The 23,589-nt window shown below is 37.4% G+C and overlaps 1 long non-coding RNA gene across 1 annotated transcript; it reads right to left on the bottom strand.

The window, feature by feature from the left end:
* Nucleotides 1–10,820: 10,820 nt before the first annotated feature.
* LOC139940710 (uncharacterized) lies at nt 10,821–18,473 on the bottom strand. Its single transcript, XR_011786495.1, has 7 exons — nt 18,351–18,473; nt 17,350–17,447; nt 16,173–16,273; nt 15,471–15,577; nt 14,628–14,730; nt 13,723–13,847; nt 10,821–12,907 (listed from the first exon to the last, which is right to left on the bottom strand). It is a non-coding gene; the product is annotated as an uncharacterized lncRNA (long non-coding RNA).
* Nucleotides 18,474–23,589: the final 5,116 nt, after the last annotated feature.

Below are 23,589 nucleotides of genomic sequence, written 5' to 3'. Positions count from 1 at the left end.
CCATGTGATGGTTGGGTCCCTGAATCCTTCTCAAGCAAACTTGGACTTTGATCAAGTCCTCATTTGCTCTTGTGTCTGGCATTGGTCCGACCAATCCGGCACAGGTGATAGTGAGATATTCTTTGTCTCGCTACCCTCTCTATGTTGGCTTTGCGCCTCTCCCACCCATGCTATGATGGTTGGGTCCCTTAATCCTTCTCAAGCAAACTGGGTCTTTGATCAAGTCCTCATTTGCTCTTGTGTCCAGCATTGGTCCAACCAATCCGGCACAGGTGATAGTGGGATATTCTGTGTCCCACTACCCTCTATATGTTGGCATTGAGCATCTCCCTTCCATGTGATGGTTGGGTCTTTTTAATCCTTTTACAGCGACCTGGGTCTTTGATCAAGTCCTCATTTGCTCTACTCTCCGACATTGGTCCGACCAATCCAGCACAGGTGATAGTGAGATATTCTTTGTCTCGCTACTCTCTAAATGTTGGCTTTGCGCCTCTCCCACCCATGCTATGATGGTTGGGTCCCTTAATCCTTTTCTAGCAAACTGGGACTTTGATCAAGTCCTCATTTGCTCTTGTGTCCGGCATTGGTCCGGTCAATCCGGCACAGGTGATAGTGAGATATTCTTTGTCCCGCTACTCTCTATATGTTGGCTTTGCGCCTCTCCCTTCCTTGTGATGGTTGGGTCCCTTAATCCTTCTCTAGCAAACTTGGACTTTGATCAAGTCCTCATTTGCTCTTGTGTCTGGCATTGGTCCGACCAATCGGGCACAGGTGATAGTGAGATATTCTTTGTCTCGCTACTCTCTATATGTTGGCTTTGCGCCTCTCTCATCCATGCTATGATGGTTGGGTCCCTGAATCCTTCTTAAGAGAAGTTAGACTTTGATCAATTCCACATTTGCTCTTCTGTCCGGCATTGGTCCGACCAATCCGGCACAGGTGATAGTGAGATATTATTTGTCTCGCTACCCTCTGTATGTTGGCTTTGCGCCTCCCCCACCCATGCTATGATGGTTGGGTCCCTTAATCCTTCTAAAGCAAACTTGGACTTTGATCAAGTCCTCATTTGCTCTTGTGTCCGGCATTGGTCCGGTCAATCCGGCACAGGTGAGAGTGAGATATTTTTTGTCTCGCTACCCTCTGTATGTTGGCTTTGCGCCTCTCTCATCCATGCTATGATGGTTGGGTCCCTTAATCCTTCTAAAGAGAACTTGGACTTTGTTCAATTCCACAATTGCTCTTCTGTCCGGCATTGGTCCGACCAATCCGGCACAGGTGATAGTGAGATATTCTTTGTCTCGCTACCCATTGTATGTTGGCTTTGCGCCTCTCCCTTCCATGTGATGGTTGGGTCCCTTAATCCTTCTAAAGCAAACTTGGACTTTGATCAAGTCCTCATTTGCTCTTCTGTCTGGCATTGGTCCGACCAATCCGGCACAGGTGATAGTGAGATATTCTTTGTCCCGCTACTCTCTATATGTTGGCTTTGCGCCTCTCCCTTCCTTGTGATGGTTGGGTCCCTTAATCCTTCTCTAGCAAACTTGGACTTTGATCAAGTCCTCATTTGCTCTTGTGTCTGGCATTGGTCCGCCCAATCGGGCACAGGTGATAGTGAGATATTCTTTGTCTCGCTACTCTCTATATGTTGGCTTTGCGCCTCTCTCATCCATGCTATGATGGTTGGGTCCAATAATCCGTCTAAAGAGAACTTGGACTTTGATCAGGTCCACATTTTCTCTTCTGCCGGGCATTGGTCCAACCAATCTGGCACAGTTGATAGTGGCATATTCTTTGTCTCACTACCCTCCATATGTTGGCTTTGCGCCTCTCTCATCCATGTTATGATGGTTGGGTCCCTTAATCCTTCTCTAGCAAACTTGGACTTTGATCAAGTCCACATTTGCTCTTCTGTCCGGCATTGGTCCAACCAATCCAGCACAGGTGATAGTGAGATACTCATTGTCCCACTACCCTCTTTATGTTGGCTTTTTGCCTCTCCCCTCCATGCTGCGATGGTTGGGTCCTTTGATTCTTCTTTAGTAGCAAAATGGGACTATGATCAAGTCCACGTTTGCTGGTCTGTCTGGCACTGGTCAGACCAACACGGCACGTGTGATAGTGCGGAATCCTTCACCCCACTACCCTCCATGTTGGCTTTGGGCCTCTCCCTACCCTGCTGTAATGGTTGGGTTATTTTTCTTCCCCTGGCGAATGGGGATTTTGACAAAGTCTTCATTTGCTCTTCTGTCCGATATTTGTCCAACCAACCCGGCACATGTGATAGTGCGGAATCCTTCACCCCACTACCCTCCATGTGTTGGCTTAGGGCATCTCCCTTCCATGCTTTGATTGTTGGGCCTTTTTTCTTCCTCCAACAAAATGGGACTCTGATATAGTCTTCATTTGCTCTTCTGTCCGACGTTGGTCCGACCAACCCTGGCACAGGTGAAACTGGGAATCCTTTGCCCCACTACTCTCTTTATCTTGGCTCTTCGCCTCTCCCTTCATGCTGTGATAGTTGTGTCCTTTAATACTATTTCAAGCTCAACCCAGTCAAAATGAAATGTCTAAACTTTCAGTTGTACTCATTCAGTAAAAAAATAAACGCAGAAAACTGTACAAGACGTGATCTGTGTGCAGCACGTCGGGCGAATACACGTATGTTTTAAAGTTTGTGAAGAAATTGCAAAAGCCTGAGCACACACTTTGGGTACTGGTAAAACAGTGTAGGTGTGAGCTTTTGACTTTTGGTGTAAACACAAAAGGCAGAGCACTCATGTTTGATGCTCCGGCAGCAGTATCTTCAATGCGAGCGCATGAAAAAACAAGGATTTTAGCTCTTCGTGAAAATTTGATTCGATTTTCTTGAGGCTTGTGACTTTCATCAACGTGGAAAAATCCTTTGAGAAACTGCTGAAGACATATGTCTGGTGAGTACCTTTCGATGCTTTCAACGTTTATTTATTTTTGGCTTAATGAAAACACTAATGAACAAATTATACAAGAATGCATGTTATTTACTAATGGGAATTTCAAATTTGCATTTTACCTGCGTTTGGTAGCTTTGCAGCTTCCAAAGGCATTGACTGATAAACAACTAGATGTCTAAGCCTAGCCTTAGTTTTTATGAGATGGACTCTCCTTGATATTGTGGGTTTTTTCTAAATGATACTATAAATGTATTAATAATTATAAGGAAATCATTAACCCCTGTTGAGCCGAAAACCAAACACAATGTACCTGAAGACAAGCAGAGAATACTGTTCGAAACTTCGAGACCCAATCGTCTCTTTTCAGAGCTAACACTCACCCTAAGAGATTTACACATGGTTGTACCCACAAGTTTACTATCTATTAACGTACATACAAATTACTGATCATAACAACCAACACAACCAGCGACCAATACAAACAATTTTTTCATATTTAGAATTAGAAATATATATATATAAGTTTTGCTACTAACATCTAAAGTAATAGCTCTCTAAGATTTTATTACTAACAACAAATGTACACAATGCAGAGGTATTTTAACAATATATATTAAAAAAAAATAATTATTTTACATGTTAAATATTCTTATTGCACTAAGTGTTTGGTAGCTATACATGCTACTAACATCTAAAAAGAAATAGCTCTCTATGATTTAATGACTAATAAAAAAAGTACTTATTACAAAAGTATTTGATTATATATATTATTAAAAATGAATGGTTTGAAATGTTAAATTTATGTAAGTTGGACTCTACTTGATCTTATGTTTTTTCCTAAATGATATAAATGTATTCATAATTGTTGGGAAATCATTAACCTCGCGGGTTAAGAAGAAAACCATACACAATGTACTTGATTCAAACTTGTTAAAATATTGTCAGTTCAGAAAAGGTTTTTAATCAACCCTGCATGAGATTTTGTACACTGTTGGCTTACTAATGTATTTTGTATTTTTTCCTTTCAGGGTCAGAGGTGATGCTCCTAGTTCCCTGAAATAAAGTGCAGAGGGAATCTCCTCTACTGACATCTTGAAGGCGGCAGGGTACGCAGATCAAAACATCAGTATGATAAGACATCTTTAAAGCAGTTCATCTATAGATCATGAAAGAACAATCCAGCAATTGGTTGTCATCAATATTGAGACAGTGTAAATATTTTGATATTGATAATGTTTGTAATCGTCCTATAGTGGGCTGTTTTATTTGTAGCACCATAAGTACACCATAAGCAAGCAAGCACAAATGCGTTTTTTTATGCTATGAAATTAGCGAGTGCGGCGGTCGAAAGGAATTGACGGAGGAGTGCGGCGGTCGAAAGGAATTGACGGAGGAGTGCGGCGGTCGAAAGGAATTGACGGAGGAGTGCGGCGGTCGAAAGGAATTGACGGAGGAGTGCGGCGCTCGAAAGGAATTGACGGAGGAGTGCGGCGCTCGAAAGGAATTGACGGAGGAGTGCGGCGGTCGAAAAGGGACCTGGACACTTGCACGTGGCATGTGGGGTCCTACTTCCGGCTCGGGCCACTGGGTGGTTGATCTTAAAGGTGCATTTGGGCTCCTCATCTGCTAGGATGGTGCCGGTGTTATCACAAGTATGGTTGACCAACGGAAGTAGTCCCTAGTCCTTTCAACTAGGGACCGCGTTACTAAGAGTAGGGAGGCTGTCCTGGCGCCGAAGTTGGGACAGTGGACCGGACCCGTCCCACTTAGGGGGCGGTGCAATTGGCTCTTACGATCTCAGAAAGCGCGTGGGGCCGGTATCCTGGAACCTGCACGATGGTAGCCCTGCTAATTGAACTAAGCTAACCAGGATGACAGTCGGCAAAATCTGATGACAAAAAAATGCTTGCGATGGTGTACTTATGTATAATGGTGTGCTTTAAATATAAATGATTTGTAGAATGTATTGAACATAAATTACGTCAATGGTGGGAGAGTGTTGAAGGTATGTCACCCCAGTATGATGTCTTGCAGTGTATCCCATTATAGTCTGTCTCTTATCATGGGAGTGTCAGCTCCTATAATGGTGACATTGCAAGAATGCACTTATCATGCGAAGGTGCATGCTGCTTCTGCATTGATGCTGAGGTGAATGCCACTTCTGCATTGATGAGGAGGTTCAGGATGCTTCTGCCTTGTGCGGAGCTGCGTGCTGCTTCTTCACGGTCAAACTCCCCCAGACTCAGGAAAATATAGCCCATCATTTAACTATGTTGAAGAAATCCACCCATGAAAGAAACAATTTATAATGCAATTAATCCCTCTTAATAGATGACTGAGTGTTGAAGGTATGTCACCCCAGTATGATGTCTTGCAGTGTATCCCATTATAGTCTGTCTCCTATCATGGGAGTGTCAGCTCCTATAATGGTGACATTGCGAGAATGCACTTATCATGCAAAGGTGCATGCCACTTCTGCAGTGATGCGGAGGTGTGTGCCGCTTCTGCCTTGTGCCGAAGTAGTGCTGCTTCTTCACAGTCAAATTCCTTTGGACTTGGGAAAAGACGGCCCATTAATTAACTATGTTGAAGAAATCCCCCATGAAAGAAAACAAATGATGATGCAATTAACCCCCCTTAATAGATGACCAAGTGTTGAAGGCGTGTCACCCCAGTATGATGTCTTGCAGTGTATCCCATTATAGTCTGTCTCCTATCATGGGAGTGTCAGCTCCTATAATGGTGACATTGCGAGAATGCACTTATCATGTGAAGGTGCATGCCGCTTCTGCATTGATGCGGAGGTGCTTGCCGCTTCTGCATTGATGCAGAGGTGCGTGCTACTTCTGCCTTGTGCAGAGGTGTGTGCTGCTTCTGCACAGTCAAGATCCAGAATCATTAGGACAAAAGAAGTTAACAGGACTGTCATGATAATGATACTGAGAAATGTAAAATTTATACACAATAAACGAAGACGACAATTAAATAAAAAAAAATAAAAGAGGAATGCAAAATGTTCCTGTGTGGTTTGATTTTAGAGTGTCTAATTTTGTCAATTTATTTTGTCCTTTTATTGAAGTGTCTTGTGTCTCTTGTTTCCGGTAAAAAAATACGAGGCGATTTTTCTTGAAGCGAGGCAGCTGCTGATGGGTTGAAGCGCGAGTCAGGCGGGTTGAAGCGTGAGTCGGGCGAAAATTAAAGTTGTCGTGCGTGGACGTTTTCTGCCGCCAAATTAAAGTTTTCACCTTGTAAATTATTGTTGCCATAAGACCATGAAATATATACTGGAATATATTATTAATATTGTTATTTTATTGTTCCATAATTCACAGATAGTGTATATATGTTACCAGATATGTTACAAGGGTTACACGACATGTACATGTGTATATTAACATGTAAAATATATGAAATTAATCAAATACTAAATCACATATAAAATGTATTATGAAGAAAGCTAAACTGGGGGGAAATAGTTTAACCTCAAAATCAAACAAGGAATTAACAATGTTGTAAATTATATGTACAAACAAATTACTGATTATAATAACTAACAAAATAACTGATACAAACAACTTTTTTTTATTTATAAATATATATATATTTTATTTCCGTTAAGTTTCGCTACTTAGATCTAAAAAGAAATAGCTCTCTATGATTTTATTACTAACAACAAATTGACACATTAAAAAAAAATGAATAATATATATTAACAATGAATTATTAAACATGTTAAATTATTTTAATTGCACCAAGTGCTTGCTAGCTATACATGCTACTAACATCTATAAAAAAAATTGCTTTCTATTATTTGATAACTAACAAAAAATTAACACATTACAAGAGATTTGAATGTATACATTATTATTAAACATGTAGATTATTTTAATTGCTCTAAGTGCTTGCTAGCTTTACATGCTACTAACATCTGATAAGAAATAGCTTGCAATGATCATATTACTAACAAACAATTTACACATTACGAGTATTTTAGTAATATGTATTAAAAATGAATGATTAAACATGATAAATTATTTTCATTGCATTAACTGTATGCTATACTCTCTACTAACATCTGAAAAGAAATAGCTTTCTATGATTTAATTAATAACACATGTTTGTGATGATTGTCTTTAGTAGTTCATGAATATTACAATAAGTATGTGATTAAGGTAGTGTAATGCCTCCTACTAACAATCAGTAACGAAATTGAGTTGTAATTAAATTTAACTGTTAAGACTATTTAAATACATTTCACTTTTGTACATTATATCACCATGGTTTTTTAAAATCTAAAATAAGTTGAATGTTTTTAAAAATTAAATGCAAGTAATAAAATTGTTAACTGTCGGTAAAATGTTTAACTAAAAATTTGAAAAAATGTTTATACATGTAGGTTGATTTACATTAATTCTATAATTATCTAACTCTTAACAAGCCTATGTTTTAAAAATGCATAACTAACATGTAAACATAAGAATACTAACAATAAAATGTGTTTTTAGAACTAATTTAATATGAACAATGTTAAAAAATAACCCTGATAAAATATTTGCAAACACCTAAGTATTAATTAATTTATTAATAAAATCATTTGTAGGGGTAACAGATGAGACAAAATAAATTAAGTTGGGAATTGGGGTCCACCTCCAGGCTTATACAGACTGCTCGATGTTATTACTTTAAACTACAGTAAAAAATAACCTGTTATTTCTTTCTAATTATTTGAGTAAGTGTTATCACTATTGGGTGGGTGGTATAAGTTTGTAGTACATGTAGTTTCTTAATTAAGATACAACAATTACTAAAAGTTTTAATTTTATGAATAATATAATCAATGTATATACTCTATCAATGTAGATTAATTTATTTTATACTTTACATAAAACAAACGCTCTGAATAATACAAGTTTAGCTGTTGCCGTCGAAAAAGACTCTGCTGAGGTCGAAACGTCGCGTCGAGTCGAAATATTTTTCGCGATACAAACTCTGCGGTGTCGGGATCGACGTGTTCGCTATCTCACTGATGCTACATCGGATTCGTCCTGCTGATGAAGACTGCAAATTAAAGGTGCGAAAATAATTCCAGGGTGTTGTGATTAAAAGTTCACTAGTGGGTGGGGGGGGGGGGTGGCAATTAAGAGAAATAACATAACTATTAGGCATTATTTATCAGTGTATCATACTTTATTGCTATGTAATGTATCATTAATTACAGGTTATTATTTAACTTGACTAAATTAGGTAGATTCAAATAGCATAATTATTAGGAGTTATTTATTGGTGTATCGTACTTTATCGCTTTGTAATGTATCATTAATTACGGGTTATTATTTAACTTAACTAATTAGGTAGATTCAAATAGCATAATTATTAGGAGTTATTTATTGGTGTATCGTACTTTATCGCTATGTAATGTATCATTAATTACGGGTTATTATTTAACTTAACTAAATTAGGTAGATTTCAATAGCATAATTATTAGCCGTTATTTATCGGTGTATCGTACCTTATCGCTATTTAACATATCACTATATAACGTATCATTAATTACGGGTTATTATTTAACTTAACTAAATTAGTTAGATTTAAATGACATAATTATTAGGCATTATTTATCGGTGTATCGTACTTTATCGCTATGTAACGTATCGCTATGTAACGTATCAGTAATTACGGGTTATTATTTAACTTAACTAAATTAGTTAGATTTAAATTCAATTTTTTAATGGACACCAACACAGTTGTTTAATTTTAGTTAAACTTTTGTAGCTCGTGTAAAGGTCGAAGGTCATGGGGTGTATTTTATTTTATTTTTTATTTTACCTTTCCATTCTAAGGTTTAAATATTAGTTCCGAGAATTTATTTTAAGAAGCCGGGTAGCGCAGTGGGCTAGCTCACAGCTCCAGGAATCCTGGAGCTGTGAGCAGGCGGGGTTCAAATCCCCTGGGGAGCCTTTTTTTAACCATTAAATAAGAAAAAAAATATTTTTTAGTAAAAATGGGTAGGGCTTGAACCGGGGACCTTCAGCTCTGTAAGCCCACTCTCTCACTGCTGTGCTACCGAGCTGTTATAAAAATCTAACGGTTTTTGGAGTGATGAAGTTAAAAATGGCTGACTTAGAAATTTTTTCAAAATATTTTCTCCAAGGCTAGACCCTTGGATTTCTAGCTGATCTGAGGGCTGAGCAAGGGCTGACCAAGGGCCTTGGAGCTTGGCTTGGGGAGTAAAATTTTTAAGTGCTGAGGGGCCAAGGAGGTTGCTGGATAGTAAGTCGGCCACTGGGTTGGGCTCGCTGTGATCAGGGGTTGGGGTGATGGGCCAGGAGGTTGCTGAGCAGTCAATCGGCAACTGGGCTGGTTGGGATGAGGACTTGAGATGATGGGTTGCGATTGTTGGGATGGGGATGGGGGTGATGGGTTGGACTTGTGATGAGGGATTGGAGGTGGTGGGATGGGCTAGTAGAGATGTGGGCTTAGGGGGATGGTTTGGAATGAGAGGATTTGGGCGCTGGGATGGGATTGTTGAGATGATGGCTTAGGGGGATGGTCGGGGATAAGGCTTTGGGACGATTGGATGGACGTGTTGGGATGGGAGTTTAGGGTGATGGTTCGGGATGAGAGCTTGGGGCGATCAGATGGACTCGTTGAGATGGGGGCTTAGGGGGATGGTTTGGGATGAGGGCTTGGGGCGATTCGATGGACGTGTTGGGATGGGAGTTTAGGGTGATGGTTTGGGATGAGAGCTTGGGGCGATCAGATGGACTCATTGAGATGATGGCTTAGGGGGATGCTCGGGGATAAGGCTTTGGGACGATTGGATGGACGTGTTGGGATGGGAGTTTAGGGTGATGGTTCGGGATGAGAGCTTGGGGCGATGGGATGGACTTGTTGAGATGTGAGTTTAGGGGGATGGTTTGGGATGAGGGCTTGATTTAAATTGACAGTAACAATAGTTTTAAAGGTATTTTTTTAAATGCCATTACTTTTTCTTAACACCAAAGGTATTTTAATGGGGGTAATTTTGAATTAAAGGTTAAGTAATAATTTCTTTAAAATTGAGTTTAAAGGGGTGGAACTTTTTTTTTAATATTGAAATGGTTTATTTTAAGGTATGATTTAAAGGTAGGGTCTTTTTGGGTGGCTTAAAGGTGTGACAAAGGTTTAGTAATAATTTCTTTCAAATTGAATTTAAAGGGGTGGTACTTTTGTTTAATATTAAAATGGTTTATTTTAAGGTATGATTTAAAGGTAAGGTCTTTTTTAAATGTGTGATGGAGGTTTAGTAATAATTATTTTCTATCAAATTGAGTTTAAAGGGGTGGTACTTTTGATTAATATTGAAGTGGTTTATTTTAAGGTATGATTTAAAGGTAGGGTATTTTTTTAAAGGTGTGACAAAGGTTTAGTAATAATTTCTTTCAAATTGAGTTTAAAGGGGTGGTACTTTTGATTAATATTGAAATGGTTTATTTTAAGGTATGATTTAAAGGTAGGGTATTTTTGCATTGAAAGTATGACTGGAACAGGGTTTGGGTTGGCTTTAAAGGTGTCTTTTAGTGTCGTTTAACTTATGTATTTTAAATTTTCCGATGAATGGATTAAAGTGATCCTATTCCACTTTGCTGGAAAAGATTTGAGAGGATATTTAGACATATTTTGATGCCGTCATTTTTTGCTGGATACTATTACTGGGTGGGACCAGTCCATTTTTCAGCGTGGTGGATTTTTTCACTCAAGTTTTGTTTAGTCTAGGATCATATAACTTTAATAATTTTAACCATAATACATTACTTGTACAATAATGCCTAAAATAATGGAAGGAGAGAGATTTCTTGCTACATTTATAGAATCATTTTATTTGACAACTCCAAAAAATAAGATACAACAATTAATTTATTCACTTAACGCTATTACTTTCATAACTTTGAATATTTTGAGAGTGATAATTGTTACACTATTTTGCTCAATTTTGTTTTGGAATCCATTAGGCTCTGCCCATGACGCACGTGTGAGCAAGAACACGTGAGCCGCTCCAATGCCTTTCTGCACAATCTGCCGCACGCACCAAGCATACACGCACGCATGTCAGACCTTATTTGTTGGACCTTGGTTGCATTGTGATTGGTCAATACGCAATGGGGCAGAGCTTAATGGATCGGTCATTGTCTTATTAAATTATATACATGTATATGACCCGTTTAAAGGCACTGTTCACGTTTGGTAATTACTCAAAACTAATATTAGCATAAAACCTTACTTGGTTACAAGCAACGGAGAACTGTTGATAGTATAGAACATTGTGAGAAACGGCTGCCTCCGAAGTAATATAATTTTTGAGAAAGAGGTAATTTCTCACTAAAATTATACTAAGAGTTCTGACTAAAAGCCTTTAATTCAGTTCTGAAAGCACACTATTTTGTACAACAATGGTGTTCTTCCTTTCATAATTTCTTTAATCTTCAATGACCAATTGAGTCCAAATTTTCACAGGCTCTGTTGTTTTATGTTTATGTTGGGATACACCAAGTGAGAATACTGGTCTTTGACAATTACCAAACATGCTCAGTGCCTTAAAATTAAGTGCACTATGCAAGGAAGTTATATTAATTAGATAAGATACATTTAATCAATTATCTCCAATTTCGAATACACACAACTTGTGTTTGCTTGTAAATGGTGAGCTTACTTTTTACAATAACATTACTGAGAGGTAATATTGCATCAGGGATTTACTTAACATCAAATAAACTGCCTTAAATCTTACAAATGAAGTCAATAAGTTGTTTATCCACGATTACTTGATGTTTTGAATGCCTTAAAGGCAGTGGACACTATTGGTAATTAATCAAAAATATTATTAACATAAAACCTTACTTGATAAAGAGTAATGGGGAGCTGTTGATAATATAAAACAATGATGAAGTAACGTAGTTTTCCAAAAAAAGGAGTAATTTTCCATGAAATTGATTTAAAGACTCCAGAATTAGATTTTGAGGTCTCGAAATCAAGCGTCTGAAAGCACACAATTTTGTGTGACCAGGGTGTTTTGTCTTTCCTTATTTTCTCGCAACTTCGACGAACAATTGAGCTCAAATTTTCACAGGTTTGTTACTTTATGCAGAAGACTGGTCTTTGACAATTACCAATATTGTCTACTGTCTTTAAGTGAGAAGACTGGTCTTTGACATTACAGACTATCACCAATAGTGTCCAGTATATTTAAAAACATTTCCATTATAGATTTCTTCCTCAAAATGCCTTCAAGACTACAGTGCTATGACAAGTTACAGAAAGGTATAGAGGTAAAATATGAGGCAAATTGCAAAAGGGAAAGGTCAAATGACCAGGCCCTCCTCTGGTGGTATCAATTTACCCTGGCAAGGTTAATCTCAAGAACCATAAATGTTACTTGATTTCTTAAATAAACTTGTTTGTTTTACTTACAACTTTTGATTAAAACTTGGCAACAATTTATCTTTCAAATATGATATGACATTTTTGAGAGAGACATGAGAAGTTCAGCATGGCTCTTTGGTTTGTCAGCTTCTTAATACTTATATAATTAGTGTTACACAAAACTGTTGCTTTTCCAACTTCAACTGATCTACAATACACATCTGTATCATACAACCAACTTTTACAATTCACCATATATGCTTTAAGGAAAGTGCCAAATTAATTATATAAGTGTGTTGTTAATCAAAAACATGTTTCCTATCTTTTAAATCTGTAATCAATCTGTAGGGACGAACCACGCAAAACGGGTTAGACTGGTGTCAGCATAAAATCCCCATCAATGTTGTGGCATGTGAGGTATTCTGTTTGTATAAGTGCTGCAAAAACAGACCACTTTTTGATGTTAGTGTAAAACACCGACAGGGATTTGTATACCTCTGTCCCATTGTTTGAAACTTAGTGGGCACTGTTGCAGGTCTTGGGAATCGATAGGTAGATATCATCTGCCGATCGCACACCTGTAAATGCAGACAAATAAAATCAATTAAACGTTAAGTCATACAAAATCTTATTTTATCAAGTAATAATCCACAAGGGAAACTGACAGGGTAAATTTGTACTAGTTTTGGGTTAAAGGGAAGGTGCACATTTGGTAATTGTCAAAGACCAGTGTCCTCACTTGGTGTATCCCATCATAAGCATAAAATAACAAGCCTGTGAACACTTGAGCTCAATTGGTCATCGGAGTTGCAAGAAAATGATGAAAGAAAAAACATCCTTGTTGGACGAATTTGTGCGCTTTCAGATAGGAATAAAAGACTTCTAGCTAGAAGTCTTTTATTATGTTGGCACTCTCCATATTGAAACATTTTTAAAATGCTCCACGAAAAGTAAAATCGTGAAAATGTCAAAAATAGTATATACAAAATGTGATCATTAAAACAATAAAGGTAAAAGTGGAAGATAATATAAAAGCAATCAATCACAACAGTAAAAAGCATGTAAAATATAAAGATCTTGAAAAAGTTACCATAAGATCCACAACAGAAAAATATTTAAATTAAACCAGTCAAAAATGATAAAAGGAGAATGCACAAAAAACCAAAACCATTAGAACCGGATAAAAACATAAAATGCAGTAAAACAGCAGGGCAATAAGACTCCACACTACCATTTTTGTGTGTGGTACAGTAGAAATCCTATATTCAGAAATATTATCTTTGGCCCTCATTTGCCCTTCCTCAACCCCAACTCTTTGAGTCTTGCACTGCCACTTCCAGTTGTTTAAATTACTAAGTGAAACTACTGCTTCAATATTCAGAGTTTCCCTTACCTTGTATCAAGGAGAGAGCAGTTCATTTTCCAGACTTGTTGTACATTGTTAGGAAGCTCATCAACTGCAGGTCTCAGACATGTACTTTGTTGATGCGAACATCTCTCTGGAAACGACAACCCTCACTGTATCATGCAGAGAAAGAACACATTAGAGTTAGTTAGCTTTACAAGTATTAATGAATTATAAAACACAGGGGTAATAATATTAATAATAATTGTAAAAAAATGTTATGGCACCAAATACATCGAAAGCAATGCTCAACAGGGTATAATACAGAGAAACAATTAAAAAAACAAAATCCCTAAACAGATAACAGAAAAACAACAAGGTATAAAAAAATAAGTTTAAAATAAGCCAAAAATTTCAAACAAAAAATTACTGCTCTAGAATTGCAAGGGTAGTGGGTTCGAATCCCACCCGAGTAACATGCCTGTGATATTTTTTCACAGGCCTTGGGGAAAGTACTGAGTGTACAGTGCTAACACATCGGTGTTTTGGTAAAAATCCAAATAAGCAAAAAATTACAAGCAATTTATATAGAAATAATATATATAGGGGCCTACAGTACAATTATTCAAACATTTTAAATGCAAAGGGAGGGTAAACACAGACCAGCTGTGACCACAATAAAATCTTTAAAAGAGACATACACCAAAACTTAACTCAAGAAAAAAATAAATAAAGAATGATATGGGTAGTTTGAGACTATCCTTTTCCCCGTCATTAATTATTGGTCGCACTTGCGGTTACACAATGTGATGAATCTCTAAATGAGTTAGGGTGGTTAACACTGGGAAACAACCTAGATAAACATGTTGTATATTTTCCACGAAGCCTAGTATAATCAAACAGTACAAAACCTCTAGATGCATCTCAAATTAATGGTTGGTTCATAAATTTACCTTCTGTTGCGAAAGACATGATTGAATCCTAAGCTGGGCTGCGTTCCCATCGTGCTCCTACTTCTTGAGAAGTTTACTTCATCTGACAATGGTGTGTCTGCAGCTAGCATAATGAGAAAAAAATATAAACAATATTCTGTGAAAGAGATGTCACCACCAATACGACATTCAAGGCAGTGTTATACACATTCAATTCAATTTCAATTCAAAATTTTACCACGGAGGTAAATTTCTTTGCATACATGCAATACATGGAAAATTACACACAATCATAATAATATACTACTGAAAATAAATTGGATAAATTACTCAATAAACCACATAATAAACGACAATGGAATCAAATGACCAATTGAACAACATCTTAGCAGAAAGACATGTTAACACGCACATGCATTACATTGTGTAACCTGAAAACATCAACTGAGAGAGTTAGCATTTGATGCATGAGCTGATATTACTGTTATCAAACAAAACATGATCACAGCAATATTGACAACACTCTATTTGTTTCAAATCGACTCTAAACAAAGATTTTCCAACTTTCCAAATTCCTTTTTCAAGATGTATTAGTTTAAGTCTTCTTTTTTGAAGTGTGCCTGCCTTGTGGAACTCATTGTCCATCGACATTCATTGCTTTAATATTGTTTTGATCCAACTCGAACAAATCAAAATTGTTAATTGTTTAGGTCTTTTGTTTAAGTTTTTTTTATATTCTCCCCAGTGTAGTCTCCTTTATCAATTTTTGTGTTTCTCTTTTGTATGTCATTTTATGGAATCTGTGGAGAGGAATAAAATAACAATAACAATGCTTCTCAAACCAATGGTTGTTCATATATTTACCTGCTATTAGAAGACATAATTGAATCTTGAAACTTGGCTGTATTCCCATCATGCATCTACTTCTGAAGAGGTTCACTTCATCGGACAATGGTGGGTCTGCATCTAGCCTGAAACAAAATAAAAACAATATTCCGTGACAGGGGTGTGTCCACCATTAAAGTATTTTAAGGCGTTGGAATAAAGAGAAACAGTAAGGTGTGGGATTTGCTTAGAAGGCACTACTATGCAAAGCATCAAAGTATATGCAAGAAGCAAGATGGCGCAATTTGCTTTCAAAAACATAATCTTTCTTTCACAAACAAACAGGACCCACAGCTATAATGTCTCTTCCAGAGGATGAAGCAAAAGTACTTTGCTCAGAAGGCACACGTGCAACACATAGGGTTTATACCCAGTGGTAAATGGTTAACAAGTAACATACATATATAAGGCATTTGTAGAGAGTCACTACGTCAAGAACGCAGCGCATTAGATAGGGTACAAATAATGTTTGATACACGTATTGAATGTTCAAAGAGTCAGATTTCCTGATTAGGGTGTGTGGAGCTAAATGAAAGAATGTGCGACTTGAAGCAGACTTGAGAAGCTTAATTGAGTTTGGTTCCATGAGACTCCATGTTAACATATTTTCCTCAAAGCCTAGTGTCATCATACTGCCTAACATCTCTTGATGTATCTCAAATTCTAGGTTTATAAACTTACCTGTTGATGGAAAAGACATCATCATTGAATCTTGAAGCTGGGCTGCATTCCAATCATGCATCTACTTCTGGAGAAGTAGACTTCATCCGACAATAGAGTGTCTGCAGATGGGAATGGAATAAACATTATTCTGTGAAAAGGGGTGTGTTTTTGGTTTTCTTTATTGTGCTGCAATGACATAACAATGTTTCAACCGAAAGAGGGCAAAATACAGGTTGACACACAGTTAAGATCAATCGTAACTCTTTGTGAAATCGACCCCTGGTGTATTACTTGGCAGGGAGTCGGTGACAATTTGACTCTCCTTTGGAAAGGGGGGGGGGCAGCGGGGGGGGGGGGGGGGGGGGGGGCGGAGAATATGTATCTATACTAAAACATTGATGCAGATTTTCTATAAACTTTACAACTATTATTAGATGCAAAATTTAAAAGGGAAAATGTTGTCTCCTATTTTTAGGAATTTTTGTGTGATCCTCAATTTTAGACCTTTGAGTCGTTGAAACTAAAAATTATAAGAAATTGATAAGCTGTCACCATTATGCATGTACATGGTTAAGACAGAGCCTATTAATTATCACCAAACTAATGCTCATAAATTTACCTCCTGTTGAAGCAGTCATCATTGAATTTAATAACTTTTTTTTGAGCATTTATTTTCTTGTTTAAAAATATTTCAGAATTTCCAGCGACAAGAAGTTAACTCCGGCAAGAAATCAGTTCCTCAGACTACAGCCTATTTTATTATCATCAAACTGGATGTCACAAAATCTTTTGATGCATCTCAAACTACTAATAGACACTTCCCATGAAATATGTAAATTGCACATAGCGCGTGCGCACTAACGTTTTGGTTGGCAAAATGAGGGGAAAAGTTTCCGCATGGCGCCACCACTTTTTCATTCGAAATGAAATAATATAGTATCTAATTTACCTCAATGAGATATCCCTTTTTGTAAAAATGAGTGAAAAAGTGGTGGCGCCATACGGAAAGTTATCCAAATGAGGGAACATCGTGCTGTTTTGTACAAGGCTAATGGATGCGTGGCGCAGACGCGATTGCGCGTCTGCCAAGTGCACAAATCTATGGCGTTTGCCAACCAACAGGGTCTGTATGCATGCGTGAATGTGATTAGCATATTTCATGGGAAGGGTCCATTGCTTTAAATCTTAAATTTACCTTATGTTGGAGCAGTCATCATTGAATCTTAAAGCTTGGCTGCATTTCCACCACTGGAGAGGTTGACTTCATCTGACAATGGCGTTTCTGAAGCTAGCCTAAATAAAATGTAGAAAATACAAACAAAATTCTATGAAGGGAATATTTTTTGTATGCAAATTCATTTAATCATATCTACCAATCGACTCATGCTCTTGAAATGAAAAAAAGAAGGTGAAATATTTGGATAACTTTCTGCACCTCGCCACCACTTTTTCACTAATTTTTACAAAAAGGGATATCTCGTTGAGCCGGAGGTAAATTAGATACTATATTATTTCATATCGAATGAAAAAGTGGTGGCGCCATACGGAAACCTTTCCAAATATTTGAAGGAACAATTGTGAATGTGAAGCATCATCCAATTAGGGAAGTGGAACTATTTCTACCTCTATGGTATGGTGCAAATAACCCACTGGGATAAATTTCCGTATGGCGCCACCACTTTTTCACTCATTTTTACAAAAAGGGATATATCAATCAGGTAAATTAGATACTATATTATTTTATTTCGAATGAAAAAGTGGTGGCGCCATACGGAAACTTTTCCACCCACTGACTGATGTGAGAAGTAATTTAATTATGTGGTCATTTGCTAGTTGCGATAACGTAACCCTCCTCCCTCCGGCCTGGCGGCCGTCAGGAGGAGGGTTACGTTATCGCAACTAGTCATTTGCAAACTTGAACGTAAAAAGTCATCCGGAACTGGCCAACGAACTAAATCAACGACTGCTTTAAAATGTGCAAACACTGCTAGTTCGGTCACCTGGCGCTGTAGCGAGTGCACACGGCGGTATGATCAGCAGCGATCACATCAGCAAAGTACGAATGTGTGCGTACTGTTGTCATGGGTGTGTGAAGGTGATTGTGAACATGGTGAAGGGTAAAAGTGTCAAATTTCTGCCACCATTTTCACCCAAACCTTCGTTATCTTCTATTTCAAATCAAAACCAGCAACATACCATTACACTTTTCTTGAAGTTGTATCCTTGATGGCCCTTGAAAAACTGAAATTGTCGGAGAATAACTTAAGCAAAAGGCACTTTTGACTCCTTACTTTGACGCCATCCAGTTGCCTTTTAAAAATGGCGGGTTTGTCGATGACGTTTCTTCTACGTCATGCAGAAACTGCGGTGTCACACGTGTCACGTGATCTTGCAAGGCTTTCCCAGAGAAAGATTGAGCAAAAGACTACGTTGCGACGCTTTGTGCATTCATATACCGGCGTTACTGGAAACTTAGTCTCATCTCAAAACAGCACTAACAATCGCTGTAGTGTAAACAAAAGACATTCACAACTGCAATGCCTACTGAGGGCGCTATTCAACTTTAACGGTGCCGAATTGTTTAGACTTTCTCCAGTGTCAATTAATTTGCACAGTAGTTTACTTAGGCAAAACTAGGCTATGCCCAGTTTTTGTACAAAGTACAGTTTAGGGGATAAATGTGTTAATAATTACAACGATTTTTAGGGACTTTCACTATTCAAGCTTTCTTGCGTCGTGTGTGTGACCAAAATGAACCTTCCACAACTCGCCCACTGTGCCCATTATTCAACCCGCAGCGAGGGTTTTGTACTGCATGTAAACTGCAAAATGTTGGCTTGAAGAAAAGACTACGTTGTGACGCTTTGTGCATTCATACACCGGTGTTACCGGAAACTTAGTCTCTTCTCAAAACAGCACTAACAATCACTTTAGTATTAAACCAAATACATTCGCAACTGCAATGCCTACTGAGGGCGCTATTCAACTTTAACGGTGCCGAATTGTTTATATTTTTCTCCAGTGTCAATTAATTTGCACAGTAGTTTACTTAGGCAAAACTAGGCTATGCCCAGTTTTTGTACAAAGTACAGTTTAGGGGATAAATGTGTTAATAATTACAACGATTTTTAGGGACTCTCACTATTCAAGCTTTCTCGCGTCGTGTGTGTGAACAAAATGAACCTTCCACAACTCACCCATTATTCAACCCGCAGCAAAAGGTTTTGTACTGCATGTAAACAGCAAAATGTTGGCTTGAAGAAAAGACTACGTTGCGACGCTTTGTGCATTCGTATACCGGCGTTACTGGAAACTTAGTCTCATCTCAAAACAGCACTAACAATCGCTGTAGTGTAAACCAAATACATTCACAACTGCAATGCCTACTGAGGGCGCTATTCAACTTTAACGGTGCCGAATTGTTTAGATTTTCTCCAGTGTCAATTAATTTGCACAGTAGTTTACTTAGGCAAAACTAGGCTATGCCCAGTTTTTGTACAAAGTACAGTTTAGGGGATAAATGTGTTAATAATTACAACGATTTTTAGGGACTCTCACTATTCAAGCTTTCTCGCGTCGTGTGTGTGAACAAAATGAACCTTCCGCAACTCACCCATGCATGCACTAGGCCCATTATTCAATTGAGGGCGCTATTCAACTTTAACGGTCTAATTTTTGTTTTACACCGCAGCGAGGGTTTTGTACTGCGTGTAAACTACACAATTTTGGCTTGAAAAAAGACTACGTTACGATGCTTTGTGCATTCATATATTGGCGTTATTGAAACTTAGTCTCCTCTCAAAACAGTACAGGGGTAATATTAGAAGGAAGGGCACTTTGTCATGTTTGTTGATACTTGTGGTCAATTATTTAGACATTCTTTGACGCCTCGTTTATGTACAAAGTAAGGTTCGGAGAGAACATTGTAGACAAATTAACAATATTTATAAGGACTTTTTTTGGGGGGGGGGGCAGGGTTGATTGGCAGCAGCTGGGGCTTTTCAGAAAAATAACTTGAACTTTTTGTAATTCTTATTGGCATTTTTGGTAAAAGAAAAATCGTCCTTTAGTGAAAATACGAGGAGCTTGTGATACGAGTGGGCACCACAAAATCATAGGTGGGGGGAGTCAATAAATGTAGCCGCTTCAGACACTTTCTTGTGCAGTCTGAGATGTGCATATTAAATACATTTTTCCTATGTTGATGAATGTCAAAAAACACCATTGCATCATATTTTTGGTAATAATATTAGCTCTTCAGTAAAAAGTCAAAGGGGGGGGGTATTCGGCCGCAAAAAGGTTAGCTAATTAGGGGAACATCAATTACCCACAAACTCAAATAATTCGACACATTAGCTTGCCATTTCAAGAAGTCACTACGATGCAAGAATTGTTGGGAGATGCACAGAAAATAATGTTTAATGTTATATATGATGTTATATGGCACTTCAGGGATGTGCGTATACAGCTCTGAGTGATGTGGTCCTTTAAACTAGAATATACAAAATTACCAAACAGAAGACCAAGAAATTACCGAAAAATTCATATCTTTAATATCGTTCGCCACATTATGAGAGTATCTTTACAACAAACAATTGGCAAAAGAAATAATAACAATTTATAGAACTCAATCACACTGACATAGGACAAACACTACATTTTATATAAACTGTTTAGGAAAACAAAATTAAGTATTCATATTTTGCAAGTAAAAATTGACTGACAGATTAAAAAAAAAATCAATTCTCAGAGGTTTACCAAGATCCTATTTTACTTCAATCCATTACATTGAAAAACAGTTGAAATACTGCATTTCATTTCCATAAAAAGTCTCAGTGCTTCCCTCAAAGCAACTGGTTTTGAAATAACATTACATTTAAAAAGTCTCCTACATAATTTAATTTAAAAAAATTAGAATTGTTAAAATAATCAATGTGACTTAGTTGGTGAGAAACAGCACAATAAATCATGAAGAAAATAACTTTCATACAAAAACAAACTCACAACAAAACAAAAATCATAGAAACCATAATATTATCCGAACCCCCCCCCCCAAAAAAAACTTCTTTAGCCTCCAGTAGCCCAGCTCCCCTTGTGGTGAGGCATTTTTCGGAAAGGAAGTATGTAAAACTCCTTTCTACGGAAGGAGTATGTAAAACCATGGAGAATCCTCAAAGGTAAAACTGTCACTATTTTTTTTGTTTTTAGAAACACAACCTTGAGCTATAAACCTGTTTATGTTTATATTTAAAATAAAATAATAAAATAAAAAACGGGTATAGTGAGCAACATAGGGGTACAGATTAAAAACTGGTGGGCAGAAACAAATTAGCACCAAATAAGCAGATAACCAACTGTAGCACAATATTTATGGTAATCGTATTCTGGTAAGCGTAATTTTGTTATGCTAAGCTTCTTTTTGTGTGTAACTAGCTCTTTGAAAATGGGCCCTGGTTCAATCCCATACTGGAAGCCCAGTTAGTTTCAAAATAACTGGCTGCCATCTTTGATTTAAAACAATAGAAACGTGCACGCATGTAAGCACTGTTACTGTCACAGAGTGAAATAAAGTTAGCGAAATTACTCCAGATCTTATGGTAACAGAGCAACATAGTATGATTTGTGTATGGCCAGAGTGCATATATAATACTTTAAATTTGTTCTTGTAAGATAACTAGTTTTTATGTTGAGCGACCACCAAACCACTCCCAAAATTCCTTAAACTTGGTGAGCCATCTTATTTTATGCAAAGAAGTAATGTGACTTCAACTTAGGTTTTGATTGGTAAGTTATGGGTTATTTTTGAACACTGAATATTCATGAGCAGGCTTGAGCGAGCATGGATAAAAAGAGCGAATACAAATAAAATTCCTCAGATTCTTTTCTGGTATGGGAGGGTGTGTAGACCCTATGGGAAAAGAGTATAATTTGTTGGCATTCGACATCAGAGCTTCTTGAGGAGAGGATGTGAATCCAGCCTCAAAGATTTAAATTGCGAGCCTTAGGAGAAAGGGCATAGCCAGCCTTTGGCAGTGAGAACTAGTGAGAGTTCAACCAACAATGATTTGATTGGAGTGTCGCTTGCCGATAAATATTTTATATGTAGCGATTGGTATTGAGCAGAACTTCGGGAAAGCCAGCATTCGCCAGTATTCTCACCGCGAGTGAATATACTATCGTACTTGGATGTGAGGGACAGGACATCCCCCACCCCTATCAAGACAGAGAGTCACAAAGTAATGCTAAAGGGACATGTACCTTGTAAATATTGTAGAAGCTGATAATATGTGAATAGATTTGTAGGATTTGTAGATTTTTAATAAATTTTACGACCTCGCCACCAACTTCCGGCCGTTTAAAAAAAACTTTTTTTTATATCCGATTTGTAAATATTTGTAAGAGAAGCGTCGCCATAGTTTCTTGTGTGTGTGTGTGTGTGTGTGTCGAGGGGCCCGGTGTAATCCTAAAGGTCTATACTTGGGTGGAGTCCTGAATATATGACAGTTACCGGTAAGCTAATTCTGGTAAGCATAATTCGTTTGTGCTTAGCTACTTTTTAGATTTTCTATATGCATTTGGTTCTTAGTAGTGAGTCATCCCACTACAAGGATGTTCATATCTTTGTTAGATTTTGTTTTACTTCCCATTTCTTTGACTTTAAACGTTTTACCCATTGTGACCTAAAGATAAAACAATTTAAAAATAGAAGGAAATTCCCTTAGGATGAAACGTTGTAAAGTAAGCTCTGCCAAATCGGCAAAGTGTATTGCACGCTCACAAAAAAACCTACTAATACAAGCACCAACTTCAAAATAAACATGGAAAGGGACCAAAATTGGAGCACACAAAAATCAATGGTAGTATTAATAACAACTGATTAATATAAAGGGGGGATTTAGACTTCAACAAAAAAATCATTGAGCTTGTATGATATACAGCATAAAATTATGTTTATATAAAGACATGGATAATTCTTTACTTTGTCAAACTGGTGGGATACAGCTTATTTTTTTTTTGCCTTTTATTTTTCGGTGTAAATGATAACTTAAAATCGGTTCTTTGTTTTCTACTGCATAAGTTGGAAATTTGATGGTGATTTAAAGGAACACGTTGCCTTGGATCGGTCGAGTTGGTCTTTGAAAAACGTTTGTAACCGTTTGTTATAAAATGCATATGGGTAGAAAGATGTTGTAAAAGTAGAATACAATGATCCACACAAACATGCCTCGAAATTGCGTGGTTTTCCTTTTACCTCGTCGACTAACACGTCGGCCATTTATGGGGGTCAAAATTTTGACTCCCATAAATGGCCGACGGTGATAGTTCGCACAGTAGAAAGAAAACCACGCAATTTCGAGGCAAACTTGTGTGGATCATTGTATGCTACTTTTAAAACATCTTTTCAACCATATGCATTATATAAAAAACGGTTAAA

This window comes from Asterias amurensis, chromosome 8, assembly GCF_032118995.1.
Source record: "Asterias amurensis chromosome 8, ASM3211899v1".
NCBI classification, from domain to species: Eukaryota; Metazoa; Echinodermata; class Asteroidea; order Forcipulatida; family Asteriidae; genus Asterias; species Asterias amurensis.
Note: the sequence above shows the minus strand (reverse complement) of the source record. Positions and strands in the feature narration are given on the sequence as shown.